The following is an 11861-nucleotide window of genomic DNA, read 5'->3' as shown; positions in this document are numbered from 1 at the left end:
CCACATAAACAGTCTTTTTCGGGAGCCACCCTCTGCGTAGCTGGAGCGCCCTCTTGTAAGTAGAGAACCACAGCACCTTGCTTTTCCTTCACAGTAAATATCCAATACCACTGAATGTGTGTGCCCGCTAAAGTTTAACTGGACTTTGATTGTAACTGTATACTTACCAGAGGGCCTTCCCCGGCATCATGGTCGGCCACCATGATGTCCTGAAACCCCCAGAGCTCCAGAGTTAAAAATATTTCCTGGCTCTCGGGGAGAACGGATCCACTGCTCACCTGTCTCCTATTCTACTCCTCCTCCTCATCCACCATATCGTCCTCCCTGTTGTCCCTAGACTCACACACCTGTGAGGTGTCTACGTTGCTTGTGGGGGCACTGGTAGGGTCACTCCCGAGAATCGCATGCAACTCATCGTAGAACTGGCATGTGTGGGGTTCAGCACCAGAACGACTGTTCACCTCCCTGGCCTTCTGGTACACTTGGCGAAGTTCTTTTATTTTCACCCAGCACTGCAGTGTGCCCCTCGTGTAGCCCTTCTCCCCCATTCCACGAGTGATCTTTGCATATATCACGTTTCTTCTGCTGGATCGGAGCTCTGCCTGCACAGACTCTTCTCCCCACACACCAATGAGATCCACCACTTCCTGTGCAGACCAAGCTGGAGCGCGTTTGGGGTGTGTAGTCTCCAGGATCAGCTGTGCTCAAGCTGGTACGCTCCCAATGCTGATCAAACAGGAAATGGGAAATCAAAAATTCCCAGGGTTTAGCAGGGGAGGGGCTGTTTCCTGTGTACCTGGCTGCAGTGCAGCAGAGTTGAGAATGATCTCCAGATAGGGTGACCAGATGTCCAGATTTTATAGGGAGAGTCCTGATATTTGGGGCTTTTTCTTATATAGACTCCTATTACCCCCCACCCCCTGTCCCGATTTTTCACACTTGCTATCTGGTCACCCTATATCCAGAGCAGTCACAGATGAGCATTGTGGGACACCACCTGGAGGCCAATTAAGTCAAATTACACAACGCTGCATCTGCACTACCTCACAGTCGACCCATGAAAATCGAATTCAGCGCTGTACCTCTCGCAGAGGTGGATTACAGAAATCAACATTACAGGCAACTTAGGTCGGCGTAAAGGACCCGGTATTGTAGGCACATACATTAACAGGTCAATTTAAGGCAGCTTCCTTCGACCTAACTCTGTAGTGTAGACCAGGCCTAGGACAATTTCAGATCAGGGAGGGAGTGAATTCCACAGCTGAGACGCCCTCACAAAGAGCACCCTGCTTCTTAGCCTATTATTGGAACATCTTTCCAAGGGTTGTGGTACATTTGCCATCTCTGGCCATTTTTAAAACACAATTAGATGTTCTTCTAAAAGATCTGCTCTAGGAATTATTTTGGGGAAGTTCTATGGCCTCTGTTATATAAGAGGTCAAACTAGATAATCAAAATAGTCCCTTCTGGCCTTGGAATCTATGAATCCTCTAAATAACCTACCATTTTATAACTCAACTGAGGTTTCTCATGTGGAACAGAAGTAAAATTAACTGGTCTGCAGTTATTAACAGTCCATCCGCTCCCATGTCTAGAAACAGATCCTGAGTGATGCCTACGTCTGTGGGAGATTTGTCCAAGTGTAAACTGAACGGGGGATTTTGGGATTCAGCCCTGGAAGCCTGCCTGTGCTCAGGGGAAATTTAAATATCAGTGAATGTGGCTTTCTTTAACTCTTCACAGTACAGCATGCTGGAGCCTCTCATAGCACGGGACATGACTGCATGCCACCTCTCAGATTCAGTGCTGTCACACGGCAGGAGTCTTCAGCATGGAGATGCAAGTTCCACTAGGACTGGCTCCTTTGTTTCACAGGTGTCCAAGTGAGACAGCCCAGCATTGTGTGTGACCAACTCCAGCAGAATATGCAAGTCCCATGGAGGATGCATATCTTTTTGACATCATATGTCATAGCGTCTAAGACAGTGGTTCTCAAACTGTGGGTCAGGATCCCAAAGTGGGTCATGACCACATTTTAATGGGGTCGCCAGGGCTGGCGTTAGACTTGTTGGGGGCCAAGCCTCACCACCCAGCGCCAAAGCCAAAGCCCAAGCCCGAGGGCTTCAGCCTTGGATGGCAGGGCTCAAGTTACAGGCCCCTCACCTTGGGGCTTTGACCCCACTCCCACCCCGGCCCAGGTTAGTGAGGCTTTGGCCTCCCACTCCTGGGGTTGTGTAGTAATTTTTGTTGTGAGAAGGGGGTCACTGTGCAATGAAGTTTGAGAACCCCTGGTCTAAGACATTAGGCAATTCTACATGCTAAACTCTCCAGTGCCAACACAGCCTTGTTTCCATAAACCCCTAGCCTTCCAGTGCCAGCTAAATCAGTTTGTATGCCGGGAAAGAAGTTCTACAGCTGTCACTAGGGTGGCTAGAGACAGGTTCACAACAAAACTCCAGATGCAAAAAACCCAGACCTATGATGGCATTGGAAATCCAGCACCAGAAGCACAGAGCAGTTTTGCAAGTTATCCCTCTCTCTCCAATGGGCTGAGCCTGTTCCTACTCCCTCCTTTGGGATCCAAACACTCCAAACTTTACAGTGTGCTAAATCTAGGTTCAAATTTTGCAGCTTAGTCAAATGGGCTTTGTTTCCCCTTACAATATCTGCCTCCCAGTCCCATCTCCTGGCCTCCTCCTACAGGGACAGGCTGCTCCTTCCAGCCCCCCGGAAGACTTACCTTCCTCCCAATCCAGCATCCTTGATCTTCCTCCCAACTGAGGCAGTCCATCCCCATCCCAACAGGTGCCAGCCTGCAGCAAACATCTGTGCACTGTACTACTGCTCTGTCTTCCAGGTGGGTCCATCTCTCTCCTGACATAAGGCCAGAATCTTACCTTAATCCACTCCTGACTGCCTTTGTTACCCAGACCATTACCGTTTGTAAAAGAGCCTGTCCGCCCTATTCCAATGTCCTCTTGGATTTCCATAAGCCAATCAGGTATTTAAATTTTTGGAAAGGATAATAATGTTTCCTTGCAAAACTGATCACACTCAGTGTGCTTTAATAAATGTCAAATCAATATGCATGTCCAATGCAGCTGTCTGTACAACTGAAAGCAAATACTGTTCTGCTGAGCTCAAAGTACCAAGGTATCATTGTAGCCAGCACTCAGGGATTGTACAGCCAGTTTCAACATTTAGCCACAGAACTTTGGGATGCCCTCATCATCTTCTCTCAGTCAGGGTGAAAACTGACAAAGTGCTGGGCACTTCCATCTTTCATGAACTCCAAGTTGCAGATGCATCTTTCACAGTTTGCTCTCCGGGGTATGGGTGAACATGTTCTAATGAAATCTGCAGCTAGTAATTTTCCTTAGTTCCAAGGTCTCTCTGCAGCTATAAGAATATCAAGCAGTGTCCAGCTGGGTAGTGATCAAGTTTTCCCTTGAGGCTAGTCATGGTCAAAGTGTCCCTTCCTGAACAAAGCCCAGAACCTCTTGACATCTCACACCAGATCAAATTGTCCCTTGTAAAGAAGCATTAGATCAGGACATTGCAGAATTCCACCAGCTTTTTCTGGCCAGTCCACAGTACACTTAGCACATTCAGTCCCTCTCTCTCTGACATCAGTATTTTGAAATGCTACTCTGCTTACATTGCTAATACAGCTGCAAAGCCTATTGGCTAGCTTGCTTTAACCAAGTGGAGCTCTGGGGTATGAAGGGTGACCTAGTGAACAAGGCTCAGGAGACCAGGATTCAGTTCCTGGCTCTGCCATTGACCTGCTGTGTGACTTTGGGCAATTCACTTGATCTACCCTGTGCTTCAGTTCCCCGTCTGTAAAATGGGGATAATTCCTCACTGGATAACGATAAAATCCATTAACGATTCTGAGTTGGACTGCAGATTTGTCACAGCATTTTTTAATCAAAAATCACGGCGCAGTCATGGTAAATGTAGTAAAAGTCATGGGTTTAGCAGCTGCTCCGTGATTTTTTTATAAAAAGTGTCTTGACAAATGAGGGGGCACCAACCACCCACAGTAGCACCATTCACCCTGGCAGCACAACCTTATCCTGGCATGATGAGGAGGGGAGACTCCAGGGACACAATAGGGGGGATGAAGAGCAAGTCTGCTCCACACTCACCCCAGACACAGGCAGCAGCAGCTCCTGTGTCCTGCAGAGCTGGGCCAAGGCTCCTCCCTTTGTACGTTGCAACCTGGTGCACAGGGTTGTAGCACTGCTCAGGTGTGGACCTATGGCCCCTCTGTCATGATAGGGGGGCCGTAGTACCAAATTTGAGTGGGTGGTGCTATGATCCCCACGCGCCAGATCGCAACCCAGGGCAGGGAGCCAGGCCCAGACAGTGGGACCAAGGAGCCACAGCTGTGGGGGCAGGCTCCCACGCACCCCAGCCCCTGGTCCTCCTCTCCACACCAAGCCAGCAAGCTCCCTAGAGCCTTCCTGCTGGAAGTCATGGACAATCCGAGAAATCATGATATCCCTGACTTTTTCCGCACCATGACAAACCTGCAGTCCTAACTATGAGGCATTCAGATGCTACAGCAGCCAGGGCCATAAAGTACAGAGAGGGATCCTGCCGGTGTTTCTCCTTTTCACCGAGCAAGAGCTGCTGAAACAAAGTTTACAGAATTACTTACCTTGTGTGCCCTTGCAAATCAAGCAGTGCTACATGGCATCACCAGCAACTGGCGCTCAGCTGTTCTGTCTCTTCCTCTTAACACTCCCGGCTAACTTCAATGCCACTGGTTTCCTTGAAACGAACAGGCATGGCTCAATCAGTTATGAAGGGTCTGCTCCTCTGTGGAACTGGCTTCTCAGAGGCTGTGATTGGCTGGCTCTGCTGGTTCTGGGTATCCTGGATACTGCTATCTCGATGGAGCCACACGTCACAGCTTAGGATCCAGAGAAGCAGCTGAGTGCTTCACAGGCTCCTTGCTGGAAAGAGGGTGGCGTGGTATAACTGAGAAAAGACAGTTCCCAGTGTCTCACGATCTATGAGCAATAAGTGCCCCTAGGATGGCTTAGCTGCAGATGGCAGGGGAGGGAAGGAATGTGCAGAGCAGGTTACAGCAAACTTTACTTTTAAAGCATCTCACTTTACCAGAGTAAGGGCTGGAATCTGTTCTCCGTGCCTCTGGATTTACAGCAGCAAACCCCTACTGCAGTCAGTGGGCCCAGGTCTGGGTTCTACTAATGCTAACGTAGACAAAGTCTTTCTACCAGTCTCTAGTCTCAGGGGCAGGTCAAGGGTGTGGCTGGAGTCCCCTACACTCCAGTTCTGCTCTGTTTCTCCAGAATACAAGCAGCTCCGAGATAGATTAACGCCACCTTCGCTATGCCCGCCTGTCCCCCAAGCACAGGAATTAGGAAATGAGAATCAGGGGGCAATGACTATGTCTGGCGGACTGTTCGCCGTGGTACCTGGATGAATGCAGGCATGCATCTGGCTCTCAGCATGGGTGGGAGTGGGTAGCTCATCAGGGGGTGCAACGTGCAAAGGGGAATTTGAACAACAGGTGAGAGAGTCCGATCTCTGGCCGGGGCTGAAATAGAAGCTTCGAAATGTGTGTGTTGGGAGAGGAGGTGAATAAATCTAATGGGGAAGTGAGCCCACGGGGGAAGGAAGCAGGCCGGTGGGTAGGGGAAGACGTTTAGGCAATCACAGTTTGGGTGGGGCTACAAGGAGGACCTTGCTTTGACATCTGGCCCTCAGCCCTGTACTTTCTGGCTGGGGCCCTTCCACGCTTCCAGCTCTGCAGAGGGGAGGCAACTCCTGCACTCTGTGCCCCAGTGGGGGTCGCTTTGCAAGCAGACCTGCAGCCTCCCTCTCTTTAGAACAGTATTCTCACTGGCTCGGCATGCTGGGTGGGAGCATTATAAGCAGATGTAGTGAGAAGCTTTTGACAGGGTTTAATGGAGCCCTGAGAGCCTTGCCTCTAAATGAAGCTGTTATACCAGAGACAACTCTATAACAAAGTGGGGGGCACATATATTCAGAGAGAACCCTGCTGACCCTCAATTGAGGTTCCTTCCTTTTCTGGAGAGTCCCTACTTTGATTCTTTCTGGCAGCTGTCTCCACTCCCACCCATAGCTAGAAAAACCAAGGGCCAGGGTCGGGGAGGAAGGAGAGAGAAAACAGTCTCACCCATGACTCTGGGAATAGAACTCCCTGGAATGGGAGTCGCAGCGGAGGGAGGGGCGGAATACACTGTGGTCTCCATTATCTGCTCTCATCTAACCTAAGGCTCTTATGAAATAGGTTTGTGATAAGGCTAAGGAGGTCATTAGGGGTTAGAACCTGACAGCTCCAACAGGGATGACACAGCGGGTCAGTGCATTAGCTATCAGCTTTTAACTTGCAGAGACACAGCATCAAATCTAGTTGAGGAACAAATGGAAGGATTTGGTCTCGTCCACGTCCCGAGTGGAGGTTAGGTCACTTTGCAAAAACCACAGAGTCTGGCACGACCTATAGATTCTAGTCAAGAGACGGCCAGGGCTGGAATAACTGGCTGCTGCAGGCTGGGACTGAGTGGTATTGACAAAACTTGGGGAGGGGGACTAGAACAGCAATAGATAACTGCAGTGCAACGGCAGAACTGTGTAATGCACATTTATACAGCAACTCTCTGTACTATACTTGGCTCACTAATGCATTAGAAGAGTCCCTTGCATCTGTTAGCTCTAAAATGTCACTCTCCAGGCTATGAACTGCTCACAGCTTGGTGCCAGCATCAATGATTTCAAATACTGGGAATATTTATTATCTGTGTTACGGTACTGCCTGGGAGCCCCAGCCATGAACCAGGGCTCCACTGTGTTAGGTACTGTACAAACACAAGACAAAAAGATCCTCCCTGCCCAAAAGAGCTTATATTTCTTACCAGTAAGGTTAAGATTCTGCCCAGCAGCTGCTCCGGGGGCCCAGGGCTGACTGCCAGTCAAGTGTTCCGGCGGTCCCAAGGCTGGCCGCTGTTCCAGCAGCCCAGGCACCGCTGCTTCTGCTCTGACAGCACCAAAGCGGACTGCTGGCAGCTGCTCTAGCCCCGCCACTGCTGCTGCGTCAGGGGCTGACCACTGCTACTTCAGCCCCAGCGGTGCTGACCCACCCCAGCCACTGCTTCAGCCCTGCTCTGGTGGCCCGGGGCTGACAGCTGCTCCAGCCCTGTCCCAGAAGAAGTCACAGAGGTCCCAGAAAGTCACAGAATCTGTGACAGAATCGTATCCTTACTTATCAGTGTTTCTCTGGTGTTGGTTTCTGTGTAGCAATTCCCCACTGAGTTTAGCATTAAGCTAATTTCTCAGTGCAGGTTTTTCAGTGAGATTAACACAGAGATTTCTCGAAGGAATATTTCCCTTAGACCTGAACATTCATAGCTCGGACCCTTAACCCTGCTTTAAATCCTATGGAGAACACACAGTTTTCTAGCATTTTCAAATTATTTGACTCTCTCTCTCTCCCCAAAGGGGATAGCTCCACTGGTGTCAGAGCTCAGGAACCTTGCACCAGTCCTTCTGAGGCACTTTAAACACAGGGGGAACCGTAACTGCCTTCTTTGATTGCCTTTGCGTGGCCCACATTAACAGAATTACCTTCTACCTGCCACTTTGGCTCTGTTCATCCAGTGAGCTCTGTGCAATCTGCTGGTCTTCTCTTCATAGGCCTCCTCCTGCTCCCACTGAAATCCATGGCAAAATTCCCAGTAATTCCGGGATAAAGTGTCAGGGATTGCCCTGCATTCTCCTTCCCTCCCTTAGTACTCCCTCCTGTAGGAGGCCCTTCCTGCCATGTGCAGAGAAAGCTCTGCAACCCTACCCCAACACAATATATTCACCCCCTGCAAGAGCCCCAGGCAGGCCCAGAAGGAGTTCTACACATTGTGTATTCCCTGGTTGTCACAAGGCCTATAGAAGCTATCGGGCAGCGGGGTACAAATTAAGATTTCAGCACATGGAGCCCTTATATTGCCTCCCTTTGCTGTGTGGCGGATTAGACAGAACAATGCCTATCTCTCCCTTTGTGTAGTAAAGCCTGTTCTATTGCAGAGGTCAGAGATGGGATTTGTTACTCCCTGGAGAACACCATCTGTTTCCTCACACTGTCTCATGTGTAGCTTGCAGGCTGGGACTCCAAAGCGCTCTCAAGCTGCTTGAATTTCTCCAGGGTTGAGCTCATAAAAAAAATGTCTGTGACCAGTGGGTGTGTGACATGCAACAAGCAAAGTGGCACATTGGCTGAGCATCCTTCTGTTCATCAGAATTTAAAAGGCTCATTTCAAGATAGCTGTTTTTGTGTAGTTTAATTCTGTTATTTTGACTCTGTGACTGCATGGTTTAGCACTAATATACAATGGCAGGTAGAAATCACAGGGACAGAGGCCTTAGAAATTGGCCAGAGAGAGTTTGAGGTGCCTTTCTAAAAGCTGGAGAAGAACATTTCTTTCCCTACCATTTAACTAAGAGTAACAATAGTGTACTGTCTTTTGTCTGGGGAATCTCCAAGTACTAGAAACATATTTTTGAATGTTAGAAAGGAAGGATTAACATTCCTGTTTTACAGATGGGGAACTGAGGCACAGAGAAATAAAATGACTAACCCAAGGTCATACAAAGGGTCTAAGGCCAAGCCAGGATAAGAACTTAGCCCTTCTTGTTACCAAACTGCTACTTGAACCACCAGGCCATCCTCCTTCCCCTTACCAAGATACTATCTACCGTGGCTTCATTCAGGCTGGTGGATCCTTCCATCACAGCAAGAGGCCTTTTCTTTGTGTTCAGGGAGAAGAAATCAGAAGAAGACAAGCTCCCTGAGCCATGCTCCAAGCAGCAGCAGGCAGGAGCAAAAAGAACCTAGCCAGAACATAAGGACAATGCACTGAGAGGTTCTTAAAGCCAGGTGGAAAACAGCATCAAAATACAGAGGAAGAGAAAAATCCTTCAAAACTGCATTAAAAATTAAAGGGTAGGTGGTTTGACCTCTTGCCAGAGATGATGCTGAATTCTTCTGTCATAGTTAAATGGCTCAGTTCCCCCGCCTTGGGTTTACCTTGTATAGAGAACTCCCTCTCCTCCCTATATAAGAATGGCCATAGTGGGTCAGACCAATGGTCCATTTAGCGCAGTATCCTGTCTTCTGATAGTGGCAGATGCTAGATGCTTCCAAGGGAATGAACTGAGCAATTACCAAGTTGTCCATCCCCTGTCATCCAGTCCCAGCTTCGGCAGTCAGAGATTTAGGGACATCCAGAGCATGGGGTTACATCATTGGCCATCTTGGCTAATAGCTATTGATGGACCTATCCTCCACAAACTTATCTAATTCTTTTTGAAACCCAGTTATACTTTTGGCCTTCACATCATCCTCTGGCAAGGAGTTCCACAGGTTGACTGTGCATTGTGTGAAGAAGTACTTCCTTATGTTTGTTTTAAACCTGTTGCCTGTTTATTTCACTGGGTGATCTCTGGTTCATTTGTTATGTAAAGGGGTAAATAACACTTCCTCCACACTATTCATGATTTGATAGACATCTATCATATCCCCCCTTTAGTCATCTCTTTTCTAAGATGAACAGTCTCAGAATTTTTAATCCCTCCTCATATGGAAGCTGTTTCATACCCCTAATCAATTTCTTGCCCTTCTTGTACTTTAAAAAATTCTAATATATCCTTTTTTGAGATGGAGCAACCATAACGGCAAACAGTATTCAAGGCGTGGGTGTACCATGGATTTTATATAGTTGCATTATGATATTTTCTGTCTTATTATCTATCCCTTTCCTAATGGTCCCTAACATTCTGTTCGCTTTTTTGACTGCTGCTGCACACTGAACAGATGTTTTCAGAGAACTATCCACGACGACTCCAAGATCTCTTTTTTCAATAGTAACAGCTAATTTAAACCCCATCATTTTGTATGTATAGTTGTTTGATTATGTTTTTCAAGGTGCACTACTTGCACTTAATCAACACTGAATTTCATCCACTATTTTGTTGCCAAGTCACCCAGTTTTGTGAGATCACTTTGTAACTCTTCACAGACAGCTCTGGAATTAACTATCTTGAGTAACTTTGTATCATGTGCAAACATTGACACCTCACTGTTCATCCATATTTCCAGATCATTTATGAATATGTTGAACAGCATTGGTCCCAGTACAAAGATATTTGCCTCTTGCTACTGTAAAACTGACCATTTATTCCTACCCTCTGTTTCCTATCTTTTAACCATGGATCTGTTATCCATTACAATACCTTCCCTCTTATCTCATGACTGCTTATTTTGCTTAAGAACCTTTGGTGAGGGACCCTATCAAAGGCTTTCTGAAAGTTCTACACTATATCCATTGGATCACCCTTGTGCACATGCTTGTTGACTCCCTCAAAGAATTCTAATAGATTGGTGAGGCATGATTTCCCTTTACAAAAGCCACGTTGACTCTTCCCCAACATATTGTGTTCATCTAGGCATCTGATAATTCTGTTCTTTACTATAGTTTCAACCAATTTGCCTGGCACTGAAGTTAGACTTACCAGCCTGCAATCACCAGGGTCACCTCTGGAGCCTTTTTAAAAATTTGGCACTATATTAGCTAACCTCCCGTCATCTGGTACAAGCGATAGATTACAAACCACAGTTAGTAGTTCTGCAATTTCATATTTGAGTTCCTTCGGAACTCTTGGATGAAGACCGTCTGATCCTGGTGGCAGCACCAGCTCCCTTCTGTTCTCACGCAGATGCCCCTCACTTTTAAAGATCCATGGAAAATGCCAGACAATTGTGTGAAGCCTCAGAACCACAGGCTTCATACAAGCTACTTCACAAGGAAACAGGTCCAGACTGAGTAAAGGGTAAGGAGGCCCTGTCCTTCTCCAGTTCAGTGCTTGTCCACAAGCTGAAGCAAATGTGCCAGTTCTACAAAGTAAGACCTCAGCTCCCCCAGCCAGTATCCACAGAACTATTGAGGAATAACAGTGAACACCTCAAACACACCCCATTCCTGGTCACACCCTGGAATGCCCATCGCCTCCCCACTCCAGCATGTCTCACCTGGCATAGAGGCCCACAGTGACAGGGTGTTTTCACCTGGACCCAACAGGGCCATGGGATAACATTGAATTGAACCCTCTGTGGCTTTTCTCACACTGCCCAGCTCTTCACTCCATCTTTCACCTTCTTTTTTCAGTAAGTATTGTTATGGCAGATGGTGGTGCTCATATATTTAGAATTCTAAGTTCCTTTCCCTTACTTAGCACAGTGAGCAAATTTTGACTAGGAAGATATGCTGTCCGGTTACTAGGTTTTGGTTATGCAAGGTTCTGTGTAGGGGCAGCTTGAAGAGAGAGGGTGCTGGGCAAGCCGCAGGAAAGCTTGCTCATTATCTTTGTCTCTGAATAGTCAATTCTTGAGGCAGAGTTTCTTCCTAGGAACCAGCCAATGATGTTGGGCTGAAGTTCCTGGAAGCAGCGATTGACGTACATGTTGTTTGACCACCTTTGTTCCAGGACTGGTGTATATGTATAGACGAAGCAAGTTACAGTTAAAGTCAGCCCAGATTCTGCATCACTGATTTTGTCTCTGCTGGGAAACTGACCAATATTTTATTCTCCACTCCCTCTGCTCCTTTTAGTCAGACCCTCCTCAAAAGAACAAAAACCCAGTAACAGCCAAGTTGATCATTCAAGGCCAACATTTACAAAGGAATTTAAAATTAGGCACACAAATTCACCCATCTCTAGTGACCCTGACAGTCCCATTGCCACTGTGCCACCTGAAACCACTACCCCTATAGCTTGGACCTAAACACCCTACGTCCACTCCCTGAGATGAATTC

The sequence above is a fragment of the Caretta caretta genome, chromosome 6, assembly GCF_965140235.1.
Source record: "Caretta caretta isolate rCarCar2 chromosome 6, rCarCar1.hap1, whole genome shotgun sequence".
NCBI lineage: Eukaryota > Metazoa > Chordata > Testudines > Cheloniidae > Caretta > Caretta caretta.
The sequence above is the reverse complement of the archived record's forward strand: the minus strand, read 5'-3'. Positions refer to the sequence as shown.